The following is a 24,095-nucleotide window of genomic DNA, read 5'->3' as shown; positions in this document are numbered from 1 at the left end:
GCGGATGTTTTTTTTATTTATTTTATTTTTTAAACACAGTGGTTCAGTCTTGTATAAATGCGCCACCAGGAGGAGACGATCATCTTTTTTTTTCTGCAACGCTGTGGTGAGTTTGTTTTCTGCAGATCGAGGATTTAGTTATTAGTTTGGTTATTCACCACAGCTATAAACCGGTATTTTTAATTATTACTATTTGTTAATATAAAATCGGTAGGTAATGAAGATTCAGCTGCGAGGGACGTTCATGCGAAGGTAGAAAAATGTCGCTTTCTTGTCGCGGACACACCACGTGCGTTTCTCTGGGGATGCAAGGCCCAGTCAGAAATTTCATTGTTTTGTCTTTTCAAACACGATTTTGATGCTTTCACCTTAGACTTGTATTTTTATTGTTCGTATGATCTTGTGAAATAGACGATAGTGTTTGGGTGCTCTTTGTATTCGGACCTGTTTGTAGTTGGTCTCGACCCCCATTTTTCCAGCCATTTTGCATTGCTTTGTCTTTTTAGCCGCGTCGCGTTGCGAGCGCTGGCTCGAAGAGAGCTCGGCGTTGGTCTTCTGCTTGTTGTTCTTCTTCGAGTGAAGACAAAACCTTTAGGACTCGGCTTTTTTATATACACGATCCGGATCTCTTTAAATACTCAACACATGTACACATCCTCACATAGACGGTGCCTTTTGAGAGCGTTTATCATGAAATCTTAAATATATTCGGACATTTGCTTTAAAGTTTCGAAAAGTTCACGTTACTATTTAAAGATTATTCCATTTAATGTATTGTAATTTCGTAAATACACGATTTTCTTGTCATGAACGACGATCGTCCATGACGGGTCTCGCTATTGGCTCCGTCAAGGCACGTGATGAAATATGTGGTGAAGTTGTTGTCTTCTTCTTGTTCTCCTCGTTCTTCTCCTCCCTTCTTCTTTTCCTCCTCCCTTCTTCTTTACCTCCTCTTCTTCTTCTTCTCCTCCCTTCTTCTTCTTCTTCTTCTTCTTCTTCTTCTTCTCCTCCCTTCTTCTTCTTCTCCTCCCTTCTTTCTTCCTTCCTTCTTCCTTGTTGTGGAGTACTATTTGAATAAATTTACTTCACATATCCTCGCCTTCCTCCAATCCCCAAATGTCGATTTCATACATCCGATGCTTGTGTGACCCGTTGGTTTAGTTTTCATCCGTCATCTCCGCCACCGAAGGTGGAAGGAGGTGGTTTTCAGCCGTCCTTGTCTGTGTAAAGGATATATCGAGTCGTGGACCGGATTATGTTGAAATTGGCTGCGAGACGACGACGAATTGATTAGATTTTGGTAAAGATACGGGTCCGGTTTCAAATTGTCCAATTTAAATCCGTTTGAAGATTTCAAAATTGTTTTCTCCTCATTTAAATCGTTGCTGTGATTTGGTCCGCTCAGCCCATGTGACCTCGACGTTTGACTTGTCAATCGGATGAGTTTTCAAATGTTATTATTTTTTTTTAAATTTTAATTGAAATTTTGTTTTCACTTTGCGGTCGCTATGGTTCATTAACACTCGGTTGTCATAAAGGTTGTAAGGATCACAATTTATACCCGTTTGCACGTTGTGTTACTGTACGTGGGTAGCGGTTGCTATTTGATAACATTGGCTTCCACTCAGCCTCATGTGATTATCATTATGTCTCCGCACCGAAGGTTCCGGGTTGTCAGTCCGTCCGTCCGGATTTTCATTAACGTGATAACTCAAGAAGCAAATTGTACAATTTCATCAAACTTGGTAAAAAGGTAAAGCAAGATGGGGCAATTAAGTGATTAGATTTTGGGCCAGATGTGGTAAAGGTCAAGGGTCAAATATGTCAATACTCAAGTGTTTGTGCGGGAGAGCAGAGGCATACCCCGACGACTGTGCGCAGTCGAATGACTATTTTTTTTTTAAGTTCAATTTAAATTCTGTTTTCACTTTTCGCCGTCGCTAAGGTTGATTCAAATTCGGTTGCATCAAGATTTGTGAAATTTGAATGTTTTGTATCCTCGGTCTGTTTGGAATGCATTGCATCGAGGGGAGGCTTCCATGCCACCTCATGAGGCTAGCTTAAGTTCTATTCGATTTCTGTTTTCACTTTTGGGACCTTCTGATGCAGCTGCAGTCTTAACGTGGATATTCGTAAAATCCGAGCAGAGACTTTTCATGAGGAAAATATATTAAATTCAAATAACCGTTCGGTATTGAAAGGAACACCACATGCTTTCCGTTCACTGTTTGACTTGGTACCGTGCCCCCCTGGGGGACTGCTTATCGGCAGCGTCTATCAGATATTGGCTTGTATTTTCGAAGGTTTGGTGATGTGCTCTACAAGTATCCAAAAGAATTCTGGCGAAAAACGGACGTTTTAACATGTTAAAACATTTCCTTGGACGTCGTGAGTTGGCGGGTCACATGATGTGTGCAGGCAACGTGGCGCCTTATAGCCTTATCTCGTGAAAGATTGAACTTTTCGGTGGTCCAAGGGTCATTTCTGTTGAATACCAACACTTTGTGGAGAAGGCCATGATTTACAAGAATTCAGAGTATTTATTTAACGGCCGTTGGTGCGGGTTTGAAAATAGTGCGATGACGTTGCAAATTTCTCTGGAGAATGGAGGTCTTTGCTTCGAGCGGCCTCACGTGTTTATATTGTCTGGTAATGGGCTGTCCAATTATCAACATCATTTGGTAATTGGCTTTCATTCAACGTCGGGGTCATTCATGGTATTCAGCTTAATATATGCAGTGCGAGTTGCTGTTTGTGTTGTACTGATTGGTTAATTTGCTGTTCATTGTATAATAGGTCAGAGCAGCCAATGATGATTCAGCTGACACCTCTTGTTTGAGAGATTCTATGAACACAAAGCTTGAATTCTGAGGCTCGCAGAATGCTTTAAAATACTACACGTATATACAGGAGGCTACAAAAGTAGGTATACAGTAAGGATTATACCAGTATTATAATAGTGGTGCTAGGATTCATTTAATACTAGAATTCATTGAATTCATTAAAATCATAACCATTTTTATTTTCGTAATTTTTTTCTATAATACATCTTTTATTTGTAGGTAAAGTGGAAATTTAACGATGGCTAGTAATTTAACGGACGAGGAGTGCAAATGGATTTTGAAACAGTACTGGAAGACAGAGAATAGTGAACGTGTGCGAGAGCAGTGGCGAGAAACATTTGCATCTCCTCCACCAACGAGGATCTCAATTTACCGGATACATGAGAAATTTGAGAGGACGGGGTCTATCCACAACTCGCCGAAGAGTGGTCGACCAGACACCGTGACAACGCCAGAGAATGCAATGCAAGTCGCCCTGGCATTTACCCAGAGCCCTTAGAAATCGAAAAACAGGGCGTCTCGTGCAGGAACCACAGGTCCATTTCGAGAATTCCGTTCACGTGTCATTGTATATACCTAAAACCTATATGGGCGTGTAGAGGGGACCTCTGGGGAAATACCGGTTTTCATTCTGGCAAGGTGTGCATGACCGTTTTATGGCTAATTTTGTGACTTCAATGTCGTCCGCGATTCGCGACATTATCAAAATCCTATTTATTTATCTGTAGACTCCAATACCCAACATAGGGGCACGTGTATGGCATCAAAATGAGCAGAATGACCAACTGCATCATACCAATAACGCTTTGAAGACATATTGTATGTTACTTTTTCATATAGTGGAAAAAAACCTTGTAATTTTGTCAAAAAATTTATTTCGGGTAAGCATTCGACAACGTGGAATATCATCAATAACTAAAAAAGTTATCATCTGATTGATACAATTGACACACTGAAATAATCCCCGTTCATTACCCTTGAAAATAATACCAAACACGTATGACATTTTTATAATATATTGGTAGATACCTATGCAAACCCAAGGTTACCCCATTATTTTGTAAATATGGATAACGTGACTAATTCAACAAATATGTGCTTATAACGGGTACATTTCTGTCTTTTTCAGCATCCTCAGATGTGACAGTTGTTCTGCTATGAATAAGACATCAATGATAGTTTTCAGATGAATAATCATATATGTATGACATGTTGGTTTCTCTTTTCTGTTTCAGAATGAAGAACAAGGCCACGGTGTGTCGCTCCGTCAACGCTAACCTGTTGATGGATGATTGCTCCGGAGTAGTATAGAATGCTTTCTTCATGCTTGTAGACATTTGCTTTCCTATCTGCACAATGCCTGAACCACTTTCTACCAATGGCTTCTAACACTGACGACCAGACTGTTGTACCCACAGTGGTGCTTCCTGTAAAAAAAAAAAAAACGCAGGGTTGAAACTAACTGGACAAAGTGTGTTTTCTGTCAAGGTACAGACACTTTTCATGTTCAAATCAACAAGGCATTCATAAAGTGTATTCATCTCTCCTTGAAAGACTCCTTCACGAATCAACTGACCTTGTGACACGACTAAGAAATGACCTATCATCAGTAGATCATCTGCTCGGTAAACAACCAAAATGGCACAAATCATGCTATGCGTCGTCTACGAACCGAAGCAACATCGACCTCGTCAAGAAGCGCCACTCCGACATGTCCCCTTTTGTAAATACAGACTGTGCAAGCGGCAGCACAAGACCACAGACACGCATAATTGTACCAAAGGTTGACTGGAAAAAGTGTATCTATTACCAGAGTCGCAAAAGAGACAAGGTACATCAAGTGCAGTCCAATGAGGTGGAAGCAACCATCAAGGGTCATGCCAAATTTGACGAGAACCTGAAGTGTAGGATTGACGAAAATGATTTGATATCGTATGAAGCGCACTATCACCCATCTTGTAAATACAAAGCCAACAGACCTACTGATCCTGATGTAAACTCCAAAATCGACCCTTCACTCGACCAGCTCATACTGATACTGGATGCTGGCTTTAATCGTGACCATATATATAGTATGGACTCTGCAGTCGAGAAATATGTGTCAGTCGATGCAATTCCCGATCCGTCATGCCGAACACATGTCTTTAAACAAAAATTGTAGAGACACGACGCTGACAGAATCGTTTTCCGGAAGCAACGACAAGCAAACCAACCACTGCTTTTGATTGCTTCAAGTGCAACCACTGATGACGCCATTGGTATGCTGATGGAACGGTTTCCAGAGAATTGGAACCAGATGAGATCAGCCCAGAATCACATTTCCTCTGCTGTCTACATACAGTCACAACAAAACTGAAGGCTGACATGAAAATAGCTGGTGGACACAAGGGCGATGATGACTTGAACCAAGAAGCAGAAGAAGAATGCATACCGACAAGTGTGTACCTGCTTATGAAGTGGATCATACAGGATGAACTCAACCCTGCATATGCAAGTCCCTGTATATGCAGTGTGAGTTGCTGTTTGTGTTCTGATTGGTTAATTTGCTGTTCATTGAATGAACAAACTGTCGGATGCTCAGGACACTGAGCAGGGGTGTTGTCATGATGGAGCACTCAGGCATATGTATTGTATGACCATACAATGAACAGCAAATTATAATACCTATTATAATAATATATTCTCTCTATCATAATATAATAGGTCAGAGCAGCCATATCATAGTTCATTGTATGTATTGTATGAACATACAATGAACAGCAAATTATAAAATATCATATATTCTCTCTCTATTATTTAATATTATAAATAGGTCAGAGCAGCCAATGATGATTCAGCTGACACCTCTTGTTTGAGAGATTCTATGAACACAACGCTTGAATTCTGAGGCTCGCAGAATACTTTAAAATACTACACATATATATACATTGTTGCGGATTTCGCGCCCGCCGGCGTGCGAACGGCCACGTAACTCGAATCGCGGCACGTCGCCCACCGGACGGACAATCCAGTCGTGACCCTCTCGGACTAACGCCGGGAACCAGTCACGGGTGGACCTTTCGGTCTCACCGCGATCGAGCCAATCAGCCCCCCGCGTGGGATAGGGTTGCTCGCCAAATTCGAACTACCTAAGTACCCACGCGGAGGGTAGACCGGGCGATCGCACCTCGCCGCAGGTCGACTTCGGACACGGGCCACTTAAGCGACCCGTTCCGTACTATCAGAATAACCGAGCGGTGTTATCGTCGACCTCGACGGTTCGATTAATTATCGGGCGTATTCAGCCCACTACCAACCCTTTACGTGAAGCAAGATGGGGATTCAATGGGGGAAAAGACTAAGCGAAGCGGGAGAACAGTTCAACAATAAAGCACATTTATTCGCGGCACACGGGAAGCACACAAATACAATTCCACCAAATGCACACAAAAAAAAGAAAACACAATTCCATTTACACAAAAAGCAAATATAAAAGTGAAAACACAGTGCAGAGCTAATACCGACTACCGAGCACACGGCAACACTTATACAATTCTACTTCACAGACGGCGCCGACAACACATACCCAAAACCAAGGAAAAGAAATCCCCCAAGAATGAGGTAGGCCTGGGGCCGAGACCGGGTCGGGCCTACCCGTCTGGTGATGAGACGCGGAGCGGCGATGGCCCCGCAACCCGCGGGCCTCGTGGACAGTGCCTGGCAGGGGGTGGGAACGGGGCCCCCTTGGTCGCACTATCTCAGCGCGGGGGGAAACAGGAGGGGGTTGCTGATGCTCGGGGTATAGAGGATCTTTATTATGTGCGACGAGCGTCTCCACCTCGGCCAGGTCGCGCTGTCGGCCTCCCTCGGGTGCAGCTTCCTGCACGACGCGAGCACCCCCTCGTCTGGTGTCGCCGCCTTTCCACAGCTCCGTCCCCTCCGTTCCGACTCCAACGCACACGACGAGCAGCTCCACCGCCCGCGAAGTCTTGACCCTCTGCTTCCGACTCTCCTCTTCTTGACTCTCCGACCCACCAGACTTCGGGCTCCACTGACGAACACCGTCCTTTTATCCCCCCCCGTAACTTCGCCTTTGACCCCCTCCCTTTGACCTTTCACCTCGCTCCCCATTGGCCCGAGAAAAAGTGGGCGTGAAGGCTTTTTGATCCACAAATTTGCATATATCGTTCGTTCTGGAGGCGGGGCCAAATCGCCCCTCGCTCACCGATTGGACGGCAAAAAGTGGGCGTGTGTCGTTTTTGATCCGTTTTTGAAGCAGAAAATCCGTGATTTTGTACACGCTGTTCGACGCGCGTTCTGCATGAGTCCAACACCGGTACCCACAGCGGGGCAAGAACGGTGGCGATGCTACGGTTGTGAGGTGTGCGTGAAGGTCGTGGCGGTTGTGGTGAAGCGGTGGTTGTGGTCGGTGGTTGATGTTGTGGTTGTGATCATGGCGGTTGGTCCAAAATAAAGATAGTAAAAGAAAAACGGCTATCCTAAAGAGTCGCAGCACGTATAAATGACATGTATTCCCACTAGACAACGGGTTTGGGCCTAACTACACATGCACTTACCGAGATACCTCACCTAAGGGACCTGAATGGTGGTTTGCGAATCTGGTAACCACAACACTACCCCCTTCCCTTTTTACAGACTCGTCCCGAGTCGTCAAATTTTCGTGTGCCATCATGTGTAGTTTTCCCCTAGTACACTTTACCTACGGATCCCTGAGTGCGACATTCATGGTATTCGTGTCCCCAAAATAAATAACCTGAGGGCTGCGTAACTACCTAAACAAACTCACTCACACGGACGACTTAAATAAAATTGCCGGCGCTAGACAGACATGCCGGGGGCGCACTCATATTTACAGTACATCTTACCTTAACTTACAAATTTTACACTAAACCATGGCCCAGGATCACTGAACTCTGCAAAGAAAAGCAGTTAGCAGGGAGCCAGGCTGCCCACATGCAGTCTCTGGCTCAAAACAATGCAGGTGACAGGGAACGTGGCTGGCTGCTCACACGCAGTCCAAGGCCTTCCCTTTTGAACTGAACGCAGTGAACCACAACGGTGCATGGGCTGCACAAACGCAGTCTCCGTGCCAGCTCAAGTGGCACACGCAATGAACACAACGAATGGATGGATGAATGGATGGACCGAACGCAGTGAACCACAACGGTGCATGGGCTGCACAAACGCAGTCTCCGTGCCAGCTCAAGTGGCACACGCAATGAACACAACGAATGGATGGATGAATGGATGGACGCAAACACGGTGCACGGGCCGCCACTGCAGGCCCGTGTTGTAGCTGCCAACAGGGCAGTTCTTGCAGCTTGCAAACTGTTGCCTTGATCCTGGCGCACATGGCAATGAACAGGGGGGGGCAAAGCAAAAATTGAACGGGGCTGGTGAACGTGGGCAGTGGGCATGGCATGGCAAAGGTGAGCAGGCAAACACAGCCCGCAGAAGAAGGCCGCTGCAGGCAAACACAGCCGGCAGATGAACTGGCCGGCACAGGCCTTGCAGAAAAACAGCCAGCAGATGAACTGGCCGGCACAGGCCTTGCAGAAAAACAGCCAGCCAGCAGACGATCCAGCCGGCACAGGCCTTGCAGCACAGCAGCTGCAGATGAAGCTGGCCAGCCTTTGCCGTTCAGTGGAGGTTGGTGGAGGGAGTGCGGTGGTGCTGGCCACTTGGAAGGCGGGCTCGGACCTACCTACCTGTCTCCCTCCCAACCTATCGCCTTTGCCTGTCACTGTACATACCCACTCCCTTAATTTGTCAAACCCCAATTTAGCCCCAACTTATTTTTTTGTTGTTTTTATTTTTACTTCCCCACTATAAATCGTCCCCTAACCCCCTTTATCGTCCTTGTTCGGCTAACCTATCCTGTCACCTAGCCTACTCCCAACCCCTACGTTCCCTTCCCGGAGGGGAATAAGGGAGAGCTAACGTCCTGTGTCGAGGCCCAACGAAGCCTCAGAATGGCCTCCCCAGAGTTCGGCGATCTTAACACCAAGTGGGTCCAGCAGCCCACAACGACAGCGAGGGGATGGATGGTGCGGAGGGGTACATCTCCTAATCTACCCTAACCATTTAACTGTTAAACTACCCCGGGGCTTTCAACAAGCGCCTCTCGCTTAAACTATTGGTTCTAACAGCCCAGATTCCCGTCGCCTGTGTTGGTGTCCTCACAATTTCGGGCCTCGCCCCCCCAATTTTCTCTCCGTGCCCTCACACGGTCTCCTGGCTGGGACACGTGGCTCCCTTTGGCAGGCACGACCCTCTGCCGAATCTCCCGCTATGGCACCCCCGGCACTACACTGCCTCCGAGCCTACCAGCTCCCTAACACCGGGGAGTGCCCCCATGGCACCTCCCCTGAAACGCACACGTGGCAGGCCGGCCTCCCGGGCCCCTTTCCGAGGGTCACCCGTGCCCACAACACTGCCCACGCGGCTAATGGCGCCCGGGCCCCCGCACCAAGCAGGCGCACCCGTGCCCACTACTCTATCCCGGCCCCCCATGGGCCCATGGCCTACCGCGGCCGACTAGCCTGGTGCCCGGGGTACCCACTCAGCGATACTCACCTTTCGCAGCCACGCTCCCAAGCCCGTCAACAGGGCTCCTGCACCCCTCCAAATGGGTCTCGAGCCTACTTTCCCACCAACAACAAAACGACCTCCATTTTTCAATTTAACTAACCCAGCTAACTTACTTTATACTGACCCCGGGTCCCTTGGGCGGGAGTCACTCCTCCCCCCAATCACTCATCGCACCATGCATTCCCCATTCACTCCACTCACACAGACCCGCTGGCCTCACTCACTCAACATGTACACGTACTCGCCTCACAACTCTTCAACACACACACACCGCTGAACTCTGCCATCCTTCTAACTGCACCCCCTAACTAGCTCGTGCTCCCACGTCGTCCCTTAAACTAGTAGCACGTTCCTTTTAACACTATGTAGCTAAGCTACGTCCCCTCTACACATTCACAAGTCTGTCACTGTCTCCAAAATAATCCCATTTTATTTACCAACCTAAATCTCGCTACAATCCCTCTAACTAATCCATTCCACGGACTCCATGAGGACTTACCCCTGCCCCATGGAGTCGGTCTAACTAAGCTAACCCTTCCCCCTAACTAGTTTCCATCCTGTGCCCAGGGAAGGGGGTCTTTCACCCCTTGCCCAGGAATCCTGTACACCCGAAAGTGAGGCTTGCTGTTTTCCCTTTTTTTTTTTTCTCTTTACATGCGCAGCACCTGCGCGGCAACTCAGAGCTCGCGCACTTTACACCTGCCCGTGACGTCATGCAGCTGCACGTGTTCCTCGTCCCTCCTTGGACGGTGCCATCCGGCAGAGATACCCCTCCTGCCGGATTCCAACCCCACGTGCAGCCATGACGTCACCGTGCGCAGAAAAAAAACAAGCCCCAAGTCTCGAGGGTTCCCCACGCGAACACATGTGCTTTGCCCGTTGGAGCTTAACACACACGATCGCGTGGAGAACCCGTCTGGTCCAAATCCATTTACCTGCCTAAACTTTGTCCGTCCGCGGGATCGGCAAATCCACCGCGTGCGTTTCCGGACCGGGACTTCACTCTCGCAAGCGAGCACGTGGTGGTCTCGTGCGTTGCACAGCACGAACCGCGTGCTCACTGCTGGGTGAACCCGGCACGGTCCTCGAAACAACTACAGCCGCTACCCGGCTTTCGCTCCTCTGTCGCCGTCTCCGTCTCCATTCCACACACGCATACCTGCGTGTTACGACGCACACAGTCCACTCCATCACATTCACACCGGGAGACGCGGCTGCGTGCTCCCGCATGCCAACCGACATCTCCCTCTCATACCGCTCTCTCACACACACGGTCTCCCTGGCACACAGCGACCTTGCACACGGCCGTTCACTCGCGCGTGCCTCACTACTCACACAAACCATACTACTCACACGTGGTGCTCCATTCACTCGCGCGGGGGCACTCACCCGCGGTGCCTCACCCACACACGCGAGGGCACTCAACCGCTGTGCCTCATCCACACACCGTGCCTCACTCATACACGCGGGGGCACTCACCCGCGGTACCTCACTCATACACACGGCGACACTCACACACGCGGTCTCTTCCACACAACGTCCCTCACTCATACACGCGGGGGCACTCAACCGCGGTTCCTCATCCACACACCGTCCCTCACTCACACACGGTGCCTCATCCACACACGGCGTGCTGGGAAGCACGCACTCTGGCACCATCGCCACCACACCACTCACACACGGGGTCGCTTCCACACACGGTGCCGCACTCACACCTTGCACCACACACACAGGGACAACCACACTGGGGATTTGTGTCCCCACAAGGGTCTCCGGGGCCTCTATACCCCCCAAGCTCTCCGTGCACCTGTCCACAGCACTCGTCCCCTCCACCTCGCAAAGCACGACCAAACTCACCTGGTCGTGACTCGCCTCAAGGGGGCAGACTCCCTCCCCTCGTTCCTGGAGGAGGCCATCCAGGTGCTCGCACTGGGTCTCTACACGCTCCGCGAGCTCACCCCCATTATCCTCCACTACCTCTGTGTGTGTGTGTGCGTCACTTACCCCGTCTTCCTCGTGTAGTCTTTCCTCTATTTTTTCTATCTCCCGTGTCTCTGCCAACTCTTCACCCTTTACCTCCCTTGTCTCAACTATTATTTCCTTTATCACGGCCTTCATGCCCGCCTGCAGGCTTCGGCCCATGTTCTGCATCTCACCCCGCAGCTTTTTCGTTTCTTCCTTCATGTTTGTTTCCATTTTAGTTTTCATGCGTTTTATTTCGTTTGTGAATGTATCCATCTTTTCGTTCATGCCTTTCATTTCGTTTTTCATTTCATTTGTGTTTGCATCCATTTTTTCGATCATTTTCGCATTCATCTTTTTGTTCATTGCCGCCAGCATGGCGCATAGCTGGGCCATGTTGGATGCACTCAGCTGAGCCGTTTCGGCAAGGGTTGGGGAAGGGTCTTGGTGGAGAGGGGGGGGAGGTGTCATACACCGCGGCCGCTGCCGCACCCACCTCGGGCCCTGGGTTCAGTTGGGCGAGTCCGTGTTCCTGCACAATCAACATTTCCTGCTCGGGGATTCCATCCTGAGCCATGGATTCTACATTACTATTACACATACCTAATCCACCCGGCACCCGCTCGCCTTGAGACGCCATCTTGCTTCTCGTGAAGGGTTAATTTGCTCGCTCGTAATTTGGAGGGAATCGGGGGGTCGCTTCTCTCACCCCTGGACCGATTCCCGTGAATTTAGCCGGAGACAGGAGAGCCCGTTTTCCTGTTCTCCGATACCAGTGCCGCGAGGAGGGCGATGAGTTTGTATCCCACTCCTGACACCAGTGTTGCGGATTTCGCGCCCGCCGGCGTGCGAACGGCCACGTAACTCGAATCGCGGCACGTCGCCCACCGGACGGACAATCCAGTCGTGACACTCTCGGACTAACGCCGGGAACCAGTCACGGGTGGACCTTTCGGTCTCACCGCGATCGAGCCAATCAGCCCCCCGCGTGGGATAGGGTTGCTCGCCAAATTCGAACTACCTAAGTACCCACGCGGAGGGTAGACCGGGCGATCGCACCTCGCCGCAGGTCGACTTCGGACACGGGCCACTTAAGCGACCCGTTCCGTACTATCAGAATAACCGAGCGGTGTTATCGTCGACCTCGACGGTTCGATTAATTATCGGGCGTATTCAGCCCACTACCAACCCTTTACGTGAAGCAAGATGGGGATTCAATGGGGGAAAAGACGAAGCGAAGCGGGAGAACAGTTCAACAATAAAGCACATTTATTCTCGGCACACGGGAAGCACACAAATACAATTCCACCAAATGCACACAAAAAAAAGAAAACACAATTCCATTTACACAAAAAGCAAATATAAAAGTGAAAACACAGTGCAGAGCTAATACCGACTACCGAGCACACGGCAACACTTATACAATTCTACTTCACAGACGGCGCCGACAACACATACCCAAAACCAAGGAAAAGAAATCCCCCAAGAATGAGGTAGGCCTGGGGCCGAGACCGGGTCGGGCCTACCCGTCTGGTGATGAGACGCGGAGCGGCGATGGCCCCGCAACCCGCGGGCCTCGTGGACAGTGCCTGGCAGGGGGTGGGAACGGGGCCCCCTTGGTCGCACTATCTCAGCGCGGGGGGAAACAGGAGGGGGTTGCTGATGCTCGGGGTATAGAGGATCTTTATTATGTGCGACGAGCGTCTCCACCTCGGCCAGGTCGCGCTGTCGGCCTCCCTCGGGTGCAGCTTCCTGCACGACGCGAGCACCCCCTCGTCTGGTGTCGCCGCCTTTCCACAGCTCCGTCCCCTCCGTTCCGACTCCAACGCACACGACGAGCAGCTCCACCGCCCGCGAAGTCTTGACCCTCTGCTTCCGACTCTCCTCTTCTTGACTCTCCGACCCACCAGACTTCGGGCTCCACTGACGAACACCGTCCTTTTATCCCCCCCGTAACTTCGCCTTTGACCCCCTCCCTTTGACCTTTCACCTCGCTCCCCATTGGCCCGAGAAAAAGTGGGCGTGAAGGCTTTTTGATCCACAAATTTGCATATATCGTTCGTTCTGGAGGCGGGGCCAAATCGCCCCTCGCTCACCGATTGGACGGCAAAAAGTGGGCGTGTGTCGTTTTTGATCCGTTTTTGAAGCAGAAAATCCGTGATTTTGTACACGCTGTTCGACGCGCGTTCTGCATGAGTCCAACACCGGTACCCACAGCGGGGCAAGAACTGTGGCGATGCTACGGTTGTGAGGTGTGCGTGAAGGTCGTGGCGGTTGTGGTGAAGCGGTGGTTGTGGTCGGTGGTTGATGTTGTGGTTGTGATCATGGCGGTTGGTCCAAAATAAAGATAGTAAAAGAAAAACGGCTATCCTAAAGAGTCGCAGCACGTATAAATGACATGTATTCCCACTAGACAACGGGTTTGGGCCTAACTACACATGCACTTACCGAGATACCTCACCTAAGGGACCTGAATGGTGGTTTGCGAATCTGGTAACCACAACACTACCCCTTCCCTTTTTACAGACTCGTCCCGAGTCGTCAAATTTTCGTGTGCCATCATGTGTAGTTTTCCCCTAGTACACTTTACCTACGGATCCCTGAGTGCGACATTCATGGTATTCGTGTCCCCAAAATAAATAACCTGAGGGCTGCGTAACTACCTAAACAAACTCACTCACACGGACGACTTAAATAAAATTGCCGGCGCTAGACAGACATGCCGGGGGCGCACTCATATTTACAGTACATCTTACCTTAACTTACAAATTTTACACTAAACCATGGCCCAGGATCACTGAACTCTGCAAAGAAAAGCAGTTAGCAGGGAGCCAGGCTGCCCACATGCAGTCTCTGGCTCAAAACAATGCAGGTGACAGGGAACGTGGCTGGCTGCTCACACGCAGTCCAAGGCCTTCCCTTTTGAACTGAACGCAGTGAACCACAACGGTGCATGGGCTGCACAAACGCAGTCTCCGTGCCAGCTCAAGTGGCACACGCAATGAACACAACGAATGGATGGATGAATGGATGGACCGAACGCAGTGAACCACAACGGTGCATGGGCTGCACAAACGCAGTCTCCGTGCCAGCTCAAGTGGCACACGCAATGAACACAACGAATGGATGGATGAATGGATGGACGCAAACACGGTGCACGGGCCGCCACTGCAGGCCCGTGTTGTAGCTGCCAACAGGGCAGTTCTTGCAGCTTGCAAACTGTTGCCTTGATCCTGGCGCACATGGCAATGAACAGGGGGGGGGGGGCAAAGCAAAAATTGAACGGGGCTGGTGAACGTGGGCAGTGGGCATGGCATGGCAAAGGTGAGCAGGCAAACACAGCCCGCAGAAGAAGGCCGCTGCAGGCAAACACAGCCGGCAGATGAACTGGCCGGCACAGGCCTTGCAGAAAAACAGCCAGCAGATGAACTGGCCGGCACAGGCCTTGCAGAAAAACAGCCAGCCAGCAGACGATCCAGCCGGCACAGGCCTTGCAGCACAGCAGCTGCAGATGAAGCTGGCCAGCCTTTGCCGTTCAGTGGAGGTTGGTGGAGGGAGTGCGGTGGTGCTGGCCACTTGGAAGGCGGGCTCGGACCTACCTACCTGTCTCCCTCCCAACCTATCGCCTTTGCCTGTCACTGTACATACCCACTCCCTTAATTTGTCAAACCCCAATTTAGCCCCAACTTATTTTTTTGTTGTTTTTATTTTTACTTCCCCACTATAAATCGTCCCCTAACCCCCTTTATCGTCCTTGTTCGGCTAACCTATCCTGTCACCTAGCCTACTCCCAACCCCTACGTTCCCTTCCCGGAGGGGAATAAGGGAGAGCTAACGTCCTGTGTCGAGGCCCAACGAAGCCTCAGAATGGCCTCCCCAGAGTTCGGCGATCTTAACACCAAGTGGGTCCAGCAGCCCACAACGACAGCGAGGGATGGATGGTGCGGAGGGGTACATCTCCTAATCTACCCTAACCATTTAACTGTTAAACTACCCCGGGGCTTTCAACAAGCGCCTCTCGCTTAAACTATTGGTTCTAACAACCCAGATTCCCGTCGCCTGTGTTGGTGTCCTCACAATTTCGGGCCTCGCCCCCAATTTTCTCTCCGTGCCCTCACACGGTCTCCTGGCTGGGACACGTGGCTCCCTTTGGCAGGCACGACCCTCTGCCGAATCTCCCGCTATGGCACCCCCGGGCACTACACTGCCTCCGAGCCTACCAGCTCCCTAACACCGGGGAGTGCCCCCATGGCACCTCCTGAAACGCACACGTGGCAGGCCGGCCTCCCGGGCCCCTTTCCGAGGGTCACCCGTGCCCACAACACTGCCCACGCGGCTAATGGCGCCCGGGCCCCCGCACCAAGCAGGCGCACCCGTGCCCACTACTCTATCCCGGCCCCCCATGGGCCCATGGCCTACCGCGGCCGACTAGCCTGGTGCCCGGGGTACCCACTCAGCGATACTCACCTTTCGCAGCCACGCTCCCAAGCCCGTCAACAGGGCTCCTGCACCCCTCCAAATGGGTCTCGAGCCTACTTTCCCACCAACAACAAAACGACCTCCATTTTTCAATTTAACTAACCCAGCTAACTTACTTTATACTGACCCCGGGGTCCCTTGGGCGGGAGTCACTCCTCCCCCCAATCACTCATCGCACCATGCATTCCCCATTCACTCCACTCACACAGACCCGCTGGCCTCACTCACTCAACATGTACACGTACTCGCCTCACAACTCTTCAACACACACACACCGCTGAACTCTGCCATCCTTCTAACTGCACCCCCTAACTAGCTCGTGCTCCCACGTCGTCCCTTAAACTAGTAGCACGTTCCTTTTAACACTATGTAGCTAAGCTACGTCCCCTCTACACATTCACAAGTCTGTCACTGTCTCCAAAATAATCCCATTTTATTTACCAACCTAAATCTCGCTACAATCCCTCTAACTAATCCATTCCACGGACTCCATGAGGACTTACCCCTGCCCCATGGAGTCGGTCTAACTAAGCTAACCCTTCCCCCTAACTAGTTTCCATCCTGTGCCCAGGGAAGGGGGTCTTTCACCCCTTGCCCAGGAATCCTGTACACCCGAAAGTGAGGCTTGCTGTTTTCCCTTTTTTTTTTTTCTCTTTACATGCGCAGCACCTGCGCGGCAACTCAGAGCTCGCGCACTTTACACCTGCCCGTGACGTCATGCAGCTGCACGTGTTCCTCGTCCCTCCTTGGACGGTGCCATCCGGCAGAGATACCCCTCCTGCCGGATTCCAACCCCACGTGCAGCCATGACGTCACCGTGCGCAGAAAAAAAACAAGCCCCAAGTCTCGAGGGGTTCCCCACGCGAACACATGTGCTTTGCCCGTTGGAGCTTAACACACACGATCGCGTGGAGAACCCGTCTGGTCCAAATCCATTTACCTGCCTAAACTTTGTCCGTCCGCGGGATCGGCAAATCCACCGCGTGCGTTTCCGGACCGGGACTTCACTCTCGCAAGCGAGCACGTGGTGGTCTCGTGCGTTGCACAGCACGAACCGCGTGCTCACTGCTGGGTGAACCCGGCACGGTCCTCGAAACAACTACAGCCGCTACCCGGCTTTCGCTCCTCTGTCGCCGTCTCCGTCTCCATTCCACACACGCATACCTGCGTGTTACGACGCACACAGTCCACTCCATCACATTCACACCGGGAGACGCGGCTGCGTGCTCCCGCATGCCAACCGACATCTCCCTCTCATACCGCTCTCTCACACACACGGTCTCCCTGGCACACAGCGACCTTGCACACGGCCGTTCACTCGCGCGTGCCTCACTACTCACACAAACCATACTACTCACACGTGGTGCTCCATTCACTCGCGCGGGGGCACTCACCCGCGGTGCCTCACCCACACACGCGAGGGCACTCAACCGCTGTGCCTCATCCACACACCGTGCCTCACTCATACACGCGGGGGCACTCACCCGCGGTACCTCACTCATACACACGGCGACACTCACACACGCGGTCTCTTCCACACAACGTCCCTCACTCATACACGCGGGGGCACTCAACCGCGGTTCCTCATCCACACACCGTCCCTCACTCACACACGGTGCCTCATCCACACACGGCGTGCTGGGAAGCACGCACTCTGGCACCATCGCCACCACACCACTCACACACGGGGTCGCTTCCACACACGGTGCCGCACTCACACCTTGCACCACACACACAGGGACAACCACACTGGGGATTTGTGTCCCCACAAGGGTCTCCGGGGCCTCTATACCCCCCAAGCTCTCCGTGCACCTGTCCACAGCACTCGTCCCCTCCACCTCGCAAAGCACGACCAAACTCACCTGGTCGTGACTCGCCTCAAGGGGGCAGACTCCCTCCCCTCGTTCCTGGAGGAGGCCATCCAGGTGCTCGCACTGGGTCTCTACACGCTCCGCGAGCTCACCCCCATTATCCTCCACTACCTCTGTGTGTGTGTGTGCGTCACTTACCCCGTCTTCCTCGTGTAGTCTTTCCTCTATTTTTTCTATCTCCCGTGTCTCTGCCAACTCTTCACCCTTTACCTCCCTTGTCTCAACTATTATTTCCTTTATCACGGCCTTCATGCCCGCCTGCAGGCTTCGGCCCATGTTCTGCATCTCACCCCGCAGCTTTTTCGTTTCTTCCTTCATGTTTGTTTCCATTTTAGTTTTCATGCGTTTTATTTCGTTTGTGAATGTATCCATCTTTTCGTTCATGCCTTTCATTTCGTTTTTCATTTCATTTGTGTTTGCATCCATTTTTTCGATCATTTTCGCATTCATCTTTTTGTTCATTGCCGCCAGCATGGCGCATAGCTGGGCCATGTTGGATGCACTCAGCTGAGCCGTTTCGGCAAGGGTTGGGGAAGGGTCTTGGTGGAGAGGGGGGGGGGAGGTGTCATACACCGCGGCCGCTGCCGCACCCACCTCGGGCCCTGGGTTCAGTTGGGCGAGTCCGTGTTCCTGCACAATCAACATTTCCTGCTCGGGGATTCCATCCTGAGCCATGGATTCTACATTACTATTACACATACCTAATCCACCCGGCACCCGCTCGCCTTGAGACGCCATCTTGCTTCTCGTGAAGGGTTAATTTGCTCGCTCGTAATTTGGAGGGAATCGGGGGGTCGCTTCTCTCACCCCTGGACCGATTCCCGTGAATTTAGCCGGAGACAGGAGAGCCCGTTTTCCTGTTCTCCGATACCAGTGCCGCGAGGAGGGCGATGAGTTTGTATCCCACTCCTGACACCAGTGTTGCGGATTTCGCGCCCGCCGGCGTGCGAACGGCCACGTAACTCGAATCGCGGCACGTCGCCCACCGGACGGACAATCCAGTCGTGACACTCTCGGACTAACGCCGGGAACCAGTCACGGGTGGACCTTTCGGTCTCACCGCGATCGAGCCAATCAGCCCCCGCGTGGGATAGGGTTGCTCGCCAAATTCGAACTACCTAAGTACCCACGCGGAGGGTAGACCGGGCGATCGCACCTCGCCGCAGGTCGACTTCGGACACGGGCCACTTAAGCGACCCGTTCCGTACTATCAGAATAACCGAGCGGTGTTATCGTCGACCTCGACGGTTCGATTAATTATCGGGCGTATTCAGCCCACTACCAACCCTTTACGTGAAGCAAGATGGGGATTCAATGGGGGAAAAGACGAAGCGAAGCGGGAGAACAGTTCAACAATAAAGCACATTTATTCTCGGCACACGGGAAGCACACAAATACAATTCCACCAAATGCACACAAAAAAAGAAAACACAATTCCATTTACACAAAAAGCAAATATAAAAGTGAAAACACAGTGCAGAGCTAATACCGACTACCGAGCACACGGCAACACTTATACAATTCTACTTCACAGACGGCGCCGACAACACATACCCAAAACCAAGGAAAAGAAATCCCCCAAGAATGAGGTAGGCCTGGGGCCGAGACCGGGTCGGGCCTACCCGTCTGGTGATGAGACGCGGAGCGGCGATGGCCCCGCAACCCGCGGGCCTCGTGGACAGTGCCTGGCAGGGGGTGGGAACGGGGCCCCCTTGGTCGCACTATCTCAGCGCGGGGGGAAACAGGAGGGGGTTGCTGATGCTCGGGGTATAGAGGATCTTTATTATGTGCGACGAGCGTCTCCACCTCGGCCAGGTCGCGCTGTCGGCCTCCCTCGGGTGCAGCTTCCTGCACGACGCGAGCACCCCCTCGTCTGGTGTCGCCGCCTTTCCACAGCTCCGTCCCCTCCGTTCCGACTCCAACGCACACGACGAGCAGCTCCACCGCCCGCGAAGTCTTGACCCTCTGCTTCCGACTCTCCTCTTCTTGACTCTCCGACCCACCAGACTTCGGGCTCCACTGACGAACACCGTCCTTTTATCCCCCCCGTAACTTCGCCTTTGACCCCCTCCCTTTGACCTTTCACCTCGCTCCCCATTGGCCCGAGAAAAAGTGGGCGTGAAGGCTTTTTGATCCACAAATTTGCATATATCGTTCGTTCTGGAGGCGGGGCCAAATCGCCGCTGGCTCACCGATTGGACGGCAAAAAGTGGGCGCGTGTCGTTTTTGATCTGGTTTTGAAGCAGAAAATCCGTGATTTTGTACACGCTGTTCGACGCGCGTTCTGCATGAGTCCAACACCGGTACCCACAGCGGGGCAAGAACTGTGGCGATGCTACGGTTGTGAGGTGTGCGTGAAGGTCGTGGCGGTTGTGGTGAAGCGGTGGTTGTGGTCGGTGGTTGATGTTGTGGTTGTGATCATGGCGGTTGGTCCAAAATAAAGATAGTAAAAGAAAAACGGCTATCCTAAAGAGTCGCAGCACGTATAAATGACATGTATTCCCACTAGACAACGGGTTTGGGCCTAACTACACATGCACTTACCGAGATACCTCACCTAAGGGACCTGAATGGTGGTTTGCGAATCTGGTAACCACAACAATATATATATATATATATATATATATATATATATATATATATATATATATATATATATATATATATATATATATATATATATATATATATATATATATACATACATACACAGGGGGCTGCAAAAGTAGGTATACAGTAATGAAAAACAAAACGTGCGCACAAAACATTTTATTGATTATAAAAGCATATCAATAACATACCAATAATAAAACAATAATGAATTATAGTATTGAATGAATCCAAGCACCACTTGTAATACTGGTATAATCCTCACTGTGTACCGACTTTTGCAGCCCCCTGCGCACACACACACACACACACACACACACACACACACACACACACACACACACACACACACACACACATACACACACACACACACACACACACACACACACACACACGTCTGTCTAAAAAGTAATGGGACTGAGCCTGCTGTGTGCTCCACTTGCACAACTTGAATGAACGGGTTGCGTCAGTCTTTCGCAACATTCCAGCAATATACAGGGTGTCCAAAAAAAATGTACTCACATTTTGGCTCCTCATAACTCATTGAATTTTCTTTTTTTTCAGATCAAATTGACCCTAATAATGGAAGAAGTACGACTAGGTGTTGAAGAAAAAATTTATCATAAAGTGCTACTGGAAGCACGAAAATGTCATGAAAGTGCAGACAATTTAGAAGACATTTTCACAAAGATCCACCAACGCAACGCACCATTGCTCGCATCCGAGATAAGTTGGAAACAGATGGAACTGTGCATGACATCCATAAGGAGCATTCAGGAAGACCACGGTCATCAACCACCCCCCGCAAAGGAAAATCAATTGCTGGAAACCCTCCACCGATCCCCACGGAAATCTGTACGACAAATGGCTCTTGAGACAGTAATCTCAAAATCAAGCGCCCATCGCATTTTGAAGCAAATTAATTGGAAAAGTTACATTCCAACATTAAACCACGCTCTCAATGAAGACGATCCTGACCGGAGAGCTGATTACCAGACAATGTCTTGCAGTTCCAAATGAAATTATTCGTAATGCTGTGTAATCCATTGGTCCGCGTTATCGGCTGTGTTTGGAACGTGATGGTCGTCAGTTTGAACATTTGTAAACATACATTTATACATTTAACCATTAATCTTGTTTCAAAGTCAATAAACAACGCATTAATTTCATTTAAAGAGCGAGTACATTTTTTGGGACACCCTGTGTATATATATGTATATATATATATATATATATATATATATATATATATATATATATATATATATATATATATATATATGTATATATATATATATATATATATATATATATATGTATATTTGTATATATATATATATATATATATATGTATATATGTATATATATATATGTATATACATATATATATATATGTATATATATATATATATATATATATATATATATATATATATATATATATATATATATATATATGATTTGTGACATTAGTTGACTGCGCTCATTGTGTGATTATTTTTATTTATTTATTTTTTACATGTCTCGTCTGAGGCATGAGCAGAGAGCACATCTGAAGTTTCTTGCCAAGCTTGGCAAAACACCTTCTGAATCCTTCACAATGCTGCAGCAAGTCTACGGGGAAGAAATTGTCAGACACGTGCATTTGAAAGGCACAACAGGTTCAAAGACGGACGGGAGGAGGTTGAAGACGATCCACGGTCTGGAAGACTTTCAACGAGCAGAACGGCGGACAACATCGAGCGTGTGAAGCAGATGGTGCGTGCAGACCGTTAACTTGCAGTGCGGATGATTGCTTAGGAACTTTCCATCAACAAGGACACTGGAGCATAATCGCTGAAAATCTCGTAATGCGCAAAGATGGTCACCAAGCTGTTGTCCGAGGACCAGAAACAGCAAAGAGTCACTGTCTGTCAAGACATTATCGAGCACCTCGAGAATGATCCAGACCTGCTCGGGAGGGTCATTACTGGCAATGAATTGTGGATATTTGAATTCGATCCCGACAACAAACGGCAGAGTCGTCAGTGCAAAAGTCCGGCATCACCAAGACCAAAGAAAGCAAGGATGTCTAAGTCCAAGTTCTAGGTGATTCTCATCGTGTTTTTTGACATCAAGCGCATCGTCCACTTCGAGTTTCTACGACAGGGTCAAACAGTGAATCAATACGTGTACAAGGAGATCCTCCAGCGCCTCATGAGATCAGTCCGGGATAAGAGGAGGTATCGGTAACGCCTGAGTGCTCCACCATGACAACACCCCTGCTCAGTGTCCTGAGCATCCGACAGTTTCTGGCGGAGAGGAACGTGCCAACTCTGGAGTAACCCCCGTATTCGCCAGGCTTGGCCCCTTGTGATTTTGTTTTTTCCTATTCCCCAAGATCAAGAGCACCCAATCTCCTGATGTGGAGGCCATCAAAAGGGCCGTGACGACGGAGCTCCGGAGGATTCCAGAAGAAGCCTTCTGGGGGTGCATCGAAGCGTGAAAGAAGAGGATGGACAAGTGTGTGAGACTGGATGGAAACCATTTTAAATGGGACAACCTGTGATTTCAATATATTTTTTGGAGTAAAATTTCTGTGAAGTCAGTCCCTTTACTTTTCGATGGACCGTGCTCGAGTGGTGTTCATGTTCGTTGTATGGATTTGTAGTGTGGTGTTGGTAGGTTTGTAGAATCATTAACTTTGACATGTCCATTGTGAGATACCAAATTAGGGGTAAAACAGTATTGTGTACACAGGTCAGAGGATTAAATGACACCAATTTAGTATCTCTGCTCAGTTTCCTTAAAACAGTACAACTTGTCTCAGCAATGACAGCACCTCATGAATGTGGTTCCACAGGACATATGAAGGAATTGAAGGATACGAATCTTCCATTCATCATTCTGAAAAATCTTGCATATTCAGATAGACCTTTTCCAGTTGACAAAAATCCGATATTGCTCCCTTTTTGGGGCATTCATGAAGGATATACTCTTCGAAATAGTAAACTTTAACCTACCCACCCCCTTACATATTGCACTTTAAAATTAATCTGCGTAATCCAGCAACACAGCAATTGTTATACATCCTCCCTTCAACATTCCCTTCCCCTCCGCGCTCCCTCCCCCTTCCCCTCCGCGCTCCCTCCCCCTTCCCTCTGCGCTCCCTCCCCTTCCCTCTGCGCTCCCTCCCCCTTCCCCTCTGCGCTCCCTCCCCTTCCCTCTGCGCTCCCTCCCCTTCCCTCTGCGCTCCCTCCCCTTCCCCTCCGCGCGCCCTCCCCTTTCCCTCTGCGCGCCCTCCCCTTCCCCTCCGCGCTCCCTCCCTCCCCTTCCCCTCCGCGCTCCCTCCCTCCCCCTTCTTCTCCGCACTCCTCCCCTTCCCCTTGCCAATGTTTTTTTAACTTTGTAACAAAACTAGCTTTATGATTTTCCACAAATTCAGTTCTGTATTTTAAAAATATTATTTCCACTTCATTTTTATACGCCCGATATATATATATATATATATATATATATATATATATATATATATATACATATACATATACATATACATATACATATACATATACATATACATATACATATACATATACATATACATATACATATACATATACATATACATATACATATACATATACATATACATATACATATACATATACATATACATATACATATACATATACATATACATATACATATACATATACATATACATATACATATACATATACATATACATATACAT

The 24,095-nt window shown here is 49.7% G+C and overlaps 1 protein-coding gene and 1 long non-coding RNA gene across 5 annotated transcripts in view; one reads left to right on the top strand and one right to left on the bottom strand.

Moving 5' to 3' along the window:
• Positions 1 to 24,095, bottom strand: part of LOC147034512 (E3 ubiquitin-protein ligase TRAF7-like) — a 140,703-nt gene that overhangs the window by 86,900 nt on the left and 29,708 nt on the right. The window lies entirely within an intron of this gene.
• LOC147034515 (uncharacterized) lies at positions 26 to 23,126 on the top strand. 4 transcript variants are annotated; one of them, XR_015059116.1, is made up of 3 exons: positions 26 to 106; positions 4,079 to 5,354; positions 22,740 to 23,126. It is a non-coding gene; the product is annotated as an uncharacterized LOC147034515 (long non-coding RNA). The 4 variants fall into 4 exon arrangements; XR_015059111.1 differs by having other exon boundaries at positions 21,903 to 23,126; XR_015059113.1 differs by lacking the exon at positions 22,740 to 23,126 and adding an exon at positions 20,924 to 21,528.

Source organism: Eptatretus burgeri, chromosome 1 (assembly GCF_056783735.1).
Source record: "Eptatretus burgeri isolate ZD-2024b chromosome 1, Ebu_testis_v1, whole genome shotgun sequence".
NCBI classification, from domain to species: Eukaryota; Metazoa; Chordata; class Myxini; order Myxiniformes; family Myxinidae; genus Eptatretus; species Eptatretus burgeri.
The sequence above is the reverse complement of the archived record's forward strand: the minus strand, read 5'-3'. Positions and strand labels throughout refer to the sequence as shown.